Genomic DNA, 11,528 nt, shown 5'->3' with positions numbered 1-11,528 from the left:
CAGCGTGTATGATTCCTCATGTACTTTTTAATTAATAAACCAAATATGTCAGTTATATTCATAAAAAAAAATTAAATCTATCAGTTACTATAGAACTCAATCTTGTCTCAGTCCATATGCTAGTTGTCTTTAAATGCATTCAATGTATCTAACTGCATCCTCCCATCCTACTGGTCCAGAATACTAGATGGCCCTTGGCTACCTAGGGAACATCCATCAAAATTCACTTTGTGGGATTCTAAAACAAGGGTTATCTAATGCTCAATGGAAATGTCACTAGATATTGACAAATATTAATTAGTCATTGCATAGCTATAAAACTCTACTAGTGCAGCTGTAGAGTAATGTATTCTTGAGATCATGAAAGGCAAAATGAAACATCAACACTCACAAACTTATAATAGATTTCCTATAGCCTAAAATGCTACCTTATTATTCCAAAATAAAGAAAAGTGTTACATAAGGGTTATTTTGATATTGAATAACTTTCCAAGATAAAGTGTTAGTCTGGCACAAAAGATTTGTCTCTAAATGAAACAAAGTGCCATATAACTTAAATGCTATCCTCAATTTCCAAATAAAGCAAAGAGCAACTCAGATACATAAGGTAAGGTAAATGAAGAAATACGGAGATATAGATGTCCAAATATTAGGAAGGCTAGATAGTAGATATAATAGTAGCTATTATTCATGCTTTTATTAAAAAATGATAATATGATCTTGGGGATCATTTTTTTACAAGTTAAGGTAAATTTATTAAATAGAGAACCAAAATACAACAGTAGTCAACCCACGAAAGGCATCAGCCTTTACAGACACCAAACTGATTGTGTTCTCAAAAAATGAAATGCATTCACTTGATTATAAGCTAGATTGATAGCAATCCAAGAAGAAAGTTTGCCAACTACACAATGCACAATCTCTTTGATGGTGTGCGATCTGGTCATTCCTAGCTGGAAGTGGCTGCGCTCCTAACTGGCGATGGACGAGAGGTACCTGTGAGGAAGAAGGAACCAGGGGGGCTCACCCAGCGGGAACACTCCGATGGTTAAGTTAGTAACCGGATTGAAAGCTAGGAGAGAGAGAGAGAGAGATAGTTGCAGAGAAATTAAAGAGCTAGAGTGATGATCACACAATACATTCACCCCTGGGGGTCAGAGTCCTTATATACTAGTATCCTGACATGTCAGGTGCAACCGCCTCCGAATCTCTGTTGCGGCGATCTGTTGTCAAATAACGGCTTGGAGTGGTTGGCCGTTATTTGTCAGAGCTGAGCTGGCGGGCAAAGGTGATCGCTGCAGAGTGCGGTCCTGCTAGACAAGAAACAACCTCCAGGGTTGGCAGGCACAACGCCGCCAGGCGAGAGACGTTGGCGCAGTCTCCAGGTTTGGCAAGTATGGTTGTCAGGCAGAAAACCCCCTGCGATACGCCGAGCTGCTCTGCAGCGAGCTACCTTACACCGAGCTATTGGTGATGCGCCGAGGTGCTTCTACCCGAGGTAGTCTCCGAGGTAGCCTACGTAGGTTTGGACAGGAGCAAGCTTATTCTAGTTAGGGAGCTAACGAGCTTAACCCGAAGTGTCTTCAGTTCGGGATGCTCCCTACTTGGGAGGGTCTTAGCTCAGGGTGCTCCCTATTTGGGAGAGTCTTAGCCCGGGGTAACGGAGTATTATCTTGTAGCGAGTTGCCATTCGCGGCGAGTTGTCAGGCTGGGTTATAGCAAGCTCGTTACGCTGAGTTGTAGCGAGCTCGTTATGTTGAGTTGTCACTTATGTCAAGTCACGTCCACGTATCCCCTTATTATGAGGTCGGGCCAAATCACCCTCCATCAATTGCCCCCCACTCCCCGGGCCAGGGGTCCTGACCTGGTGCGGGGAGTTCACTGCGTGACGGGTGGATTTGGCTCAAGGTTCAGGCCGTCCAGTCAAACAGTTCATCGGTCAGACCAGTTTGGCTGCTCAGCTCAACCAAGTATAACCCAGGTCGCATGCGGTTTACGCGTGGATGTCACACGATCTATAGACTCCACGGATGCCAAAAAATGTGCTAAATTGATTTCGACCTCGAGGGTTGTGCAACCGGTTTTCTCAGGAACCATCAAATCTCCTTGATCTCGACCGTTGATCCCTGACCTTGCGACTATAAATAGGGGGGACCTGAGTCATTTTCTCCGAACTGTTGAGTCATCAAGCTAGGTGACCGAGGTAAGGGTTTCTTAGCTGTTACCCCGAACAGCCACCCGTACTTGGGAGTAATTTGCCGAAGTGAGCGACATTGTAGGGTATACGCCCGACCTGTTTGCACACAGGCTACATGTTGTAACAACCATTATAGGTATTCATACTCGAGCTGGGTGTGCCTTAGCACTTCGCCTATGCCAAAGAGGCGACTAGGTCTTTGATGGTGCCGAGGTCCTTTGTTAGCTCAGTATTTTAGCTCTTAGGCTGAGGGAGTGACTTATAGTCCACTCTCCTTTGGAGCTCGCCCATGCCAAAGAGGCGACTAGGTCTTATATGGTGCCGAGGTTCTTTTATTAGCTTGGCACTTTGGCCCTTAGGCTCGAGGAAAGACTTGTGGTCCACCCTCTTTTGGAGTTTGCCCATGCCGTGGAGGCAACTAGGTCTTATAGTGTCGAGGTTTAGCTCGACACTTTGGCCCTTAGGCTCGAAGAGCGACTTGTGGTCCACCCTCTTCTGGAGTTCGCCCACGCCGAGGAGGCGACTGGGTCTTATAGTGCCAAGGTTTAGCTTGACACTTTGGGCCTTAGGCTCAAAGAGCGACTTGTGGTCCACCCTCTTCTAGAGTTTGCCCATGCCGAGGAGGCGACTAGTTCTTATAGTGTCGAGGTTTAGCTCGGCACTTTGGCCCTTAGGCTCGAAGAGCAACTTGTGGTCCACTCAGCTCGGTAATTATAGGTAATATTGCCTTAGGTTGACAATATCCCATGCCCGAGGTATCTGCTTACCTTCTAGGGTTTCGAGCTCATACGTTCCTTCCCCGAGTACCCACTTTACTCGGTAGGGTCCTTCCCAATTTGGCCCGAGCTTACCCACTAGGCTCAGGTACCATGACTTTATGAACCAGGTCTCTGATGCGGAGGTTCCATTTCTTGACCCTGGCGTTATAGTACCGAGCTACTCTCTGCTGGTAGGCCACGATCCAAATGTATGCGAGGTCCCGTACCTCATCAAGTAGGTCGAGGTTGGTTAATAGTTCATCCTTGTTTGCTTCATCATCGTATGCTTCTAGGCATAGCGTAGGGACCTCAATCTCGGTTGGGATCACTGCCTCCATGCTGTAAGTGAGGTTGAAAGGGGTCTCGCTCGTTGCGGTCTTCACCGTGGTTCGATAAGCCCATAGTACATTGGGCAGCTCATCTAGCCACAGTCCTTTAGCTCGAGCTAGACGTGCCTTCAGTCCGCGGAGAATGGCTCTGTTTGTGACCTCCGCTTGACCGTTCGATTGAGGGTGCGCCACCGAGGTGAAATTTTGTTGTATTCCCATGTCTTTGCATCAGTTTTGGAACTTAATGTCCTCGAATTGATTGTTGTTATCAGAAATGAGCCTCGGGGTAGTTCGAAATGGCAAACTATATTCTTCCAGAAGAAATTCTACACACTTCGCGCCGTGATCGTTGCGAGAGGTTCGGCCTCCACCCACATAGTGAAATAAACAACTACTACCACTAAGAACCTCCTTTGTCCTATCGCTAGTGGAAACGGTTCGAGTATATCGATCTCCCACTGTGCGAAGGGCCATGGGCTGGTAAGGTACTTTAGGTCGGCAGCGGGTTGGTGGTGGTGGATGTTGGCACTTTGGCCCTGCCCCCCATGTGTCTGCCGCACAAACCCTCATGAGTGTCGCGGAGCACGAGCTCGGCTTCAGAAGGTTGTAAGCAGCGCATATAAGGAAGCATGTAGGTTCTTTGGTACAGTCGTCCATCTATCATGACGTATTTGGATGCCTGATGCTCTACCCTTCTGGCAGCATTACGATTTGCAGGGAGGGTCCTGTGTAGTAGGTAGCTCGCAAGTGGACCAACCCAGCTCGGCTCTGCTTGTACGACAGGAGCGACCTCCTCTGCCCCCCCGAGAATGCTAGGCTGAGGTAGGTTCTCTTTGTACATGATTCTCATGGTGTTATCGCTTGTGCTAGCTAATCAGGACAGGGCATCGGCCTCAGCATTCTCGGATCTCGAGATCTGCTTGATGAAGTAGGACTGGAAGTTGAGCAGAGCCTCTCTGACTTTGGCTAAGTAGGCGACCATGGTTGGCTCGCGAGCATCATATTCGCCGGTGACCTGGTTGACCACAAGTTGGGAGTCGCTGTAGATAACGATGGGCTTAGCTTTTACTTCACTCGCTAGGGCTAGCTCGGCTATCAACGCCTCGTACTCCGCTTCATTGTTGGACGCAACGAACTTGAAGCATAGCACATACTCCAATTTCACACCGCTTGGCCCGTACAGAACGATTTCAGCCCCACTACCCTCCTGATTTGATGAGCCATCCACATGGAGGATCCAAGGCTCATCATCCCAGGTCGGGTTCGGTCTAACCAGGAGAGAGGCCGCGCTGGTTGAAGCTTCCTCGCTATGCTCGGGCTCGTTCGACCTGGGGACTTCGGTGCTGAAAGTGCATTTTGCGACAAAGTCAGCTAAGGCTTGGACCTTGATAGCAGTTCGTGGCTTGTACTGGATGTCGTACTTGCTGAGTTCGATGGCCCACTTCGTCAACCTACCGAAGACCTTGGGCTTGAGCAAGACTTGCCTCAGAGGCTTATTGGTTAGGACGACGACTGTATGAGCTTGGAAGTATGGTTGAAGTCTCCGAGTTGCAACAACTAGCGCGTACGCCAACTTTTTGATCTCTATATACCTCGTCTTTGCTTCCTGCAACACTTTGCTAACATAATAGATGGGCCGCTAGGCCCGATCTACTTCTTTTATCAGTACCGAGCTGATTACCTCATCACTCGTGGAGAGGTAAAGCTCCAAAATATCTCCCTCATTGCGTCGAGTTAATACAGGGATACTAGCGAGGTACCTTTTGAGCTCGTCAAAAGCGAGCTGGCACTCTTCAGTCCATTCGAAGTCCTTGCTTCTTTTAATTTCTTTGAAGAAAGGCATGCAGCGATTTGCCGATTTAGACATGAAGCAGCTCAGAGCAGCTATGCGGCCATTCAACCTCTGAACCTCCTTCAATTTCCGGGGTGGTCTCATATCTAAGATGGTCTTAATTTTATCAGGGTTGGCCTCAATGCCACGTTGGTTGACGACGTAACCTAATAATTTACCCGAGGTGACACCGTAAACACACTTGTTCAGGTTTAATTTCATGTTAAACTTGCACAAAATTTCAAAACCAGAATGCAGATCTATTATTGAATCATTCAAAAACTGGGTTTTGACGACCATGTCATCTACATAGCACTCTACTTTTTTGTCGATCAATGGCTCGAACAATCGGTTTACAAGTCTTTGAAAAGTAGCCCCGGCATTTTTCAGTCCAAAGGGCATGACCTTGTAGCAGTACAGGCCTAGTTCGGTTATGAAGGTCGTTTTTTCCTCATTGGCAAGGTCCATTCTGATCTGATTGTAGCTCGAGTAAGCATCCAAGAAGCTCAACAACTCATGCCCTGAGGTTGCGTCCACCAAACGGTCTATCTTGGGAAGTGGGAAGCAGTCCTTCAGGCAAGATCGATTCAGATCGGGATTGTCTACCCAAAACGGGTAATGGACCTCCCTGATGAAATCGGCTGTGAGGAACTTCCCAACCTCCTCGTTGACTGCTCTCCAACGCTCTGGGGCTAGGTTGCATTTCTTCTGTCTAACGGGCCTAACTACAGGATCAATGTTCAGTTTGTGAGTAATGACTCCGGGGTCTATGTCGGGCATCTATGTCGCGGACCATGCAAAAACATCTAAATTTTTAAGTAGAAAGCTTACTAGTTGAGATCGTAAAGGATCCTCAATTGAAGTGCCGATCTGGAGAGTTCGAGCTGGATCGTCTATCGAAGTAGGTACAATGACCGTCTCTTCTATGGGCAAAGCTCGGTCTTCATGCTGCTCCGCAGGTCACTCCAACTTGAGGTCGTCAGCCACCTTGGCTTTCCCTTTTCGGGCGGCGACGTAGCATTTGCAAGACTCGAGCTGGTCGCCCCGTGGTACCCCTACTCCGAAGTCCATTGGGAACTTCATAGCCAAGTAATAGGTGGACACCACTGCGTGTAAAGCGTGGGTGATTGGCCGACCTATTATGGCATTGTATAGGGAGGGAGTCGCAACCACTAGAAAAGTGTGATCGAATCTCACAATACTAGGCCATGTGCTGACCTCCACATGTACTGTAACTCTCCCCAGGGGCTTGACTTCCTCTCCGCTGAAGCCCACCAAGGGAGTGTCCGCGGGCTTGAGATCGCTTTTCCGAAGCTGAAGTTTGTCAAACATGGCCTTGAAGAGTATATTTGCTGAATTGCCGGAGTCGACGAGGACGCGCCTTACCTCGAAATCATTGATTCTCATCTTTACAACGAGCGTGTCATTGTGGGAGTACAGGACTCCGCGCGCGTCATCTTCGGTGAAGAAAATCGGTTCCTCTATCCTTGGCCGCTTCGAGGGATTCCGCTCTTCTCTTTTGATCTCGCAAGCCGAGGTCCTTGTTGCGGCTGAGGTGCAGCTCGCAACGATCGATCCGCCGGTGATCATTTGGATTGTTTCCCGAATTGACCTCTCTTCGGGTGGCTGCCTTTGCGGCTACTCATTTTGCCTGTTGCTGGACTCAGGGGCGTCTCTACCTTGCTCTCCCTGCCGTCCTGTTTTATTATCACTTTGTACAAAATTTCTTAAATACCTGCGACGGATGAGCTCTTCTATCTCATCGTGGAGGTTTTTACAATTTTTGGTGCTATGACCGTGATCTCTATGAAAATGGCAATACAAATTTTTATTTCTATTTTTCGGGTCTCCTCTCATCCGAGGTGGCCACTTCACATAAGATGTGTCCTTGATCGCCATGAGGATTTCTGTTCGCTTCGTGTTCAAGGGCATGTAGTTTGTCCTTTCAGTTGGAAAAGCTCGGAAAGACTGGTCTGGCTTTCCTCCCTGAGTTGGTTCTTTCTTCCTCTTATTGTCCCGTTAATTGAGGTCTCACCTTCTCTTTTCCTCTTCTCGGATGGGTTCTCGTTTTTCTAGTTCATCTCCTCCTCTAGGGCAAGTCTTGCTCAAGCCCGAGGTCTCTGGTAGGTTGACGAAGTGAGGCAAGTCTTAGCTAACTTTATCATGGAATGCACTTTCAGCACCGAGGTCCCTAAGTTAGTCGAACCCGAGCACAGCGAGGAAGCTCCAATTAGTGCGGCTTCTCCTGGTTAGACTGAACCCGACTTGGGATGAAGAGCCCTGGATCCTCCATGTGGATGGCTCGTCAAATCAGCAGGTTAGCGGGGCTGGAATCGTTCTTTATGGGCCAAGCGGTGTGATTGGAGTATGCGCTACGCTTTGAGTTCGCTACGTCCAACAATGAAGCAGAGTACGAGCTGTTGATAGCCAGGCTAGCCCTAGCGAATGAAGTAAAAGCTTAGAACATCGTTATCTACAGCGATTCCCAGCTCGTGGTCAACCAGGTCACCGACGAAGATGATGCTCGTGAGCCAACCATGGTTGCCTACTTAGCCAAAGTCAGAGAGGCTTGGCTCAACTTCCAGTCCTATTTCATCAAGCAGATTCTGAGATCTGAGAATGGTGAGGCCGATGCCCTATCCCGATTAGCCAGCACAAGCGATAACATCATGAGAACCGTGTACATAGAGAACCTGCCTCGACCTAGCATTCTCGGGGGGGGGGGCAGAGGAGGTCGCTCCTATCGTACAGGCAGAGCCAAGCTGGGTTGATCCACTCGCGAGCTACCTGCCACATGGGACCCTCCCTGCAGATCGTAATGCTGCCAGAAGGGTAGAGCGTCAGGCAGCCAAATACGTCATGATAGATGGACGACTGTACCGAAGATCCTACACGTTCCCTTATTTGCACTGCTTACGACCTTCCGCAGCCGAGCTCATACTCTGCGACACTCATGAGGGTTTGTGCGGCGGACATATGGGGGGCAGGGCTCTCGCCTAGAAGGCGCTAAGACAAGGATATTATTGGGCATTGATGAAGGCATATGCGATTGAGTTCGTGAGAAGGTGTGTCAAGTGTCAGAAGCATGCCGACATCCACCACCAATCCGCTACTGACGTCAAGTACCTCATCAGCCCGTGGCCCTTCGCACAATGGGGAATCGATATATTCGGACCATTTCCACCAGCGACAAGACAGAGGAGGTTCTTAGTGGTAGTAGTTGATTATTTCACTAAGTGGGTGGAGGTCGAAGCTGTCGCAACGATCACAGTGCGAAGTGTGCAGAACTTCTTCTAGAAGAACATAGTTTGTTGTTTCGGACTACCCCAAGTGCTCATCTCTGACAACGGCAAACAATTCGAAGATATCAAATTCCAGAACTGGTGTAAAGACATGGGGATACAACAAAATTTCACCTCGGTGGCGCACCCTCAAGCAAATGGTCAAGCGGAAGTCACGAACAGGGTCATTCTCCATGGACTGAAGGCATGCCTAGCCCGAGCTAAAGGACTGTGGGTAGACGAACTACCCAACGTACTATGGGCTTACTGAACCACTATGAAGACCACGATGGGTGAGACTCCCTTCAACCTCACTTATGGGACAGTGGTAGTCATCCCAGCCATGATCGAGGTCCCAACACTATGCTTAGAAGCATACGACGACGAAGCAAATAAGGATGAGCTACGCACCAACCTCGACCTACTTGACGAGGTACGGGACCTTGCATACATTAGGACCATGGCCTACCAGCAAAGAGTAGCTCGGTAGTATAACGCAAGGGTTAAGAAGTGGAACCTCCACGTCGGAAACCTGGTTCTTCGTTAAGTCATGGTACCTAAGCCCGGTGTTGGTAAGCTCGGGCCAAATTGGGAAGGACCCTATCGAGTAAAGCGGGTGCTCGGGGAAGGAACGTATGAGCTTGAAAACCTAGAAGGGAAGCAGATACCTCGGGCATGGAATATTGTCAACTTAAGGCAATATTACCTGTAATTGTTGAGCTGAGTGGACTATAAGTCGTTCCCCAAGCCTAAGGGCCAAAGCGCCGAGCTAATAAAAGAACCTCGGCCCTATAAGACCCAGTCACCTCTTCAGCATGGGTGAATTCCAAAAGAGAGTAGACCAGAAGTCGCTCCCAAAGCCTAAGGGCCCAAAGTGCCGAGCTAACAAAAGAACCTCGGCACTATAAGATCCAGTTGCCTTTTCGGCATGGGTGAACTCCAAAAGAGAGTGGACTATAAGTCGCTCCCCTAACCTAAGGGCTAAAACGCTGATTTAACAAAAGACCTCGGCACCACAAAAGACCTAGTCACCTCTTTGGCATGGGCAAAGTACTCTAAAATGCCTATAGTATAGGCAGCTTGAGTATGAAAACCTATAATAGCTTGGGCATATTAGGCAATTTGACATAGGCGATGTAACCAATGCGCAGACAGGTCGGGCATGCACCCTACAATGTCGCTCACTTCAGTATACACCTCATGAAATTGCCCCTAAGTGATAGTTCGGGGTAACAGCTAAGGAACCCCTACTTCGGTCATCTAGCTCGATAGTTCAACAGTTTAGAAAAATCACCATGGTCAGAAGATCAATTGCACAACACTTAACAAAAAATGTATTTCATTATAAGAGTTCGTTACAAAGGGGGAAAGAAGAAAAGGAAGCAGAGTTCGTAGGCTCATAGTACAAAAAACTACTTGGGGCACTCGTCGCTCTTGCCCAAAGCCTCGGCGGGGGAGCCAGCCTTGTCATCGGTATTGATCTCTGCAATGTCATCACCGTCGCTCTCCACTTCCGAGTCCGGGTCTTCAGCAGGCTTCAAGGGCTACCTCCTCTGTGATTCGCGAGGTAGTGATGACACTCACGTCAAGCTGCGGGAACTCGTTGTAAGCTGTTTACATAAGCTTATAATTAACTCTCACCTGATTCATACTCGGTTTCCCACTTAACACACTAAGGCTATGTTTGTTTTGAAGGAGAAAGTAGGGAAAGGAAGGGAAATGTAAGTATATGTTTGGCATCAATGTTGCATATGAGAAAACGGTACTTCTGATGTATGGGTTGAAAGTACTGTTTTTTTAGAAAATGGTGCCTTTTTTTTGCTTGAAAACGTTGTTACCAGGTAGGACGTTTCCTGGAACAATAACAACATTTTCTGTTTGGTACCAATGCTCCAAGAAACGTTTTCAGCACTTGTACCTATTATTCAGTGTCACATCATGTCCTTATTGGCAGCAATGAGCTGCAGCTCTAGGAAACGTCAAATTCGGCATTGCTCCAAACCACACCTTCTCAATTTCTAAGATGTGGCTTGGAGCACCATTTTTTGTGGAAAAATGGTTCCAAACAAATTAAACAGGTGTTTCCTAGAGCACCGTTTTTTCTGACATGACACTGATATGTCACTGTTTTTTGGAACAACGGCAACAATGCCAAACAGACGCCAAGTAAACATGCATGGCTACAGGCTGCCGGCATCTAGTTTAGGACGTACTGCTTTTACTTGCACTCTAGTTTCTACTTGGTCCGTGTTTTTTTATTTCTTGACAACCATTTGTACATTATTATTCTTTGAACCGAGTTTCAGTTGAATGAAAACTTATGCCATCTAGCATGTTTTTAAATCGGACTGGACCAAAAAACTGAGACCTGACTGGTACCGTTTTATCTTAAAATTGTTTTTTGGCCAAAAATCGTTGATTTGATCAACAAACTATTGATTCGGGTGATTGAACCGTCAAATTGTTGACCCGGACAATGGTTTTTGGCCTTTTTTTCTTTTTTAAAATTTTTTATTTTTTTCTGTCAGAGCAGACCACCAATTTGGACCAGACAATCAGAACATAAAACCTAAAAACAGGACCTAGAACAGTTTATTGTCCAGTCCAATTTTAAAAACCTTGCTATAGCATTAGGTCAAATTGCAAAGTATCATCACAATGTATCCATGTGTATTGTACTGTATGCATTCTCATAAAAGCGTGCTTTACAGGGATTTAGGAGGTATTTTTTTTTATTTCTCAAAAGTTCTAATAATCCCTCCTAATAACATACTTATCCTATAAACCTCAGATTGAAAACATAAAGAATAGTATCAGGTTCCTGAATTAAGTAATACACTATTTATCGTGATATTTTTTTCTTTAATTGATACTCCGAAACATGTTTGACATTAAGGCTTAGTTTGGAAGGAGTACAAATACAAATATGTATAGTATGAATACATACAAAAATAATGCAAATTATAAGGTTTTGCACCCTACATGTTTATATTTATACTCTTTCCAATAGAAAAGGTGCAAATACAAATATGTACAGTGCAAATATATAAAATTTAGAAATATCATATACAAATTTTTTGACTGTATTCTTACCAGGAAGAATGCAAATACATGCAAATATGTAGGGTACAA

The sequence above is a fragment of the Nelumbo nucifera genome, chromosome 5, assembly GCF_055504915.1.
Source record: "Nelumbo nucifera cultivar China Antique chromosome 5, China Antique-T2T, whole genome shotgun sequence".
NCBI classification, from domain to species: Eukaryota; Viridiplantae; Streptophyta; class Magnoliopsida; order Proteales; family Nelumbonaceae; genus Nelumbo; species Nelumbo nucifera.
This window is presented reverse-complemented; position numbering follows the sequence as displayed.